The following is a 1,466-nucleotide window of genomic DNA, read 5'->3' on the forward strand; positions in this document are numbered from 1 at the left end:
ATATGATGATCTGGTTCTTGGAACATTCTTGAATCTAGTGTCTCTAAGGCAGGTGTGTACAGCAAGAAGTGAATAACACAGAAATCAATGATGAAAGAATTAGAAGACAATTGAGTTTGTCAGAACTGCAAAATACTGCTGAGTGTGGATTGCTCTGAAATCTGAAAACATTACTTCTGAATTGCTTCTATCAAAAATGCAGACACAATGCTAGGTGTCGGTTTACTTGTTCCCGATTTTTCAACCCTCTTTTCTAGGCAAAAGGTGTCCAATCTCTACAGACCCAAAGAATCTAACAGATGTCTCTATATTCCTCCTTCTAGAAACTCAGAGGATCCAGAACAGCAGCCGGTCCTCGCTGGGCTGTTCCTGTCCATGTGCCTGGTCACGGTGCTGGGGAACCTGCTCATCAGCCTGGCCATCAGCCCTGACTCCCACCTCCACACCCCCATGTACTTCTTCCTCTCCAACCTGTCCTTGCCTGACATCGGTTTCACCTCCCGCATGGTCCCCAAGATGATTGTGGACATCCAATCTCACAGCAGAGTCATTTCCTAGGCAGGCTACCTGACTCAGATGTCTCTCTTTGCCATTTTTGGAGGCGTGGAAGAGAGACATGCTCCTGAGTGTGAAGGCCTATGACCGGTTTGTAGCCACCTGTCACCCTCTGTATCATTCAGCCATCATGAAGTCATGTTTCTGTGGCTTTCTAGTTTTGTTGTCTTTTTTTTTTTCTCTCAGTCTTTTAGACGCCCAGCTGCACAACTTGATTGCCTTGCAAATGGCCTGCTTTGAGGATGTGGAAATTTCTAATTTCTTCTGTGACCCTTCTCAACTCCCCATCTTGCATGTTGTGACAGCTTCACCGATAACATCATCATGTATCTCCCTGACGCCATATCTGCTTTTATTCCCATCTCGGGGACCCTTTTCTCTTAATATCAAATTGTTTCCTCCATTCTGAGGGCTTCATCATCAGGTGGGAGGTATAAAGCCTTCTCCATCTGTGGGTCTCACCTGTCAGTTGTTTGCTTATTTTATGGAACAGGCATATGGGGGTACCTCAGTTCAGATGTGTCATCTTCCCTGAGAAAGGCTGCAGTGACCTCAGTGATGTACACGGTGGTCACCCGCATGCTGAACCCCTTCATCTACAGCCTGAGAAACAGGGCTATTAAAAGTGTCCTGTGGCGGCCGCACGGCAGCACAGTCTAGTCTGAATATGTCCTTATCTGTTCCATTCCTTCTGTAATGTGGGTTAAAAAAGGCTGCAAGGTCAATTAAGAATGATATCACTGAGTGAACGCCCACTGTGATATTAGGAGTGATACCTCCCTAGGATATAAAATATACTGCCACAGAGTATACACACATGGAGTACACCCACTGTGATATTACAAGCAATATCTCCCTAAAGTATGATGAAAAATATAGCAGGGTGGGCACACTGTGTGATACGAGGAGTA

At 45.5% G+C, this 1,466-nt stretch overlaps 1 pseudogene; it reads left to right on the forward strand.

Moving 5' to 3' along the window:
• The first annotated feature begins 616 nt into the window (after positions 1 to 616).
• LOC129042911 (olfactory receptor 7E24-like) lies at positions 617 to 1,215 on the forward strand (annotated as a pseudogene).
• Positions 1,216 to 1,466: the final 251 nt, after the last annotated feature.

The sequence above is a fragment of the Pongo pygmaeus genome, chromosome 7, assembly GCF_028885625.2.
Source record: "Pongo pygmaeus isolate AG05252 chromosome 7, NHGRI_mPonPyg2-v2.0_pri, whole genome shotgun sequence".
Lineage (NCBI taxonomy): Eukaryota > Metazoa > Chordata > Mammalia > Primates > Hominidae > Pongo > Pongo pygmaeus.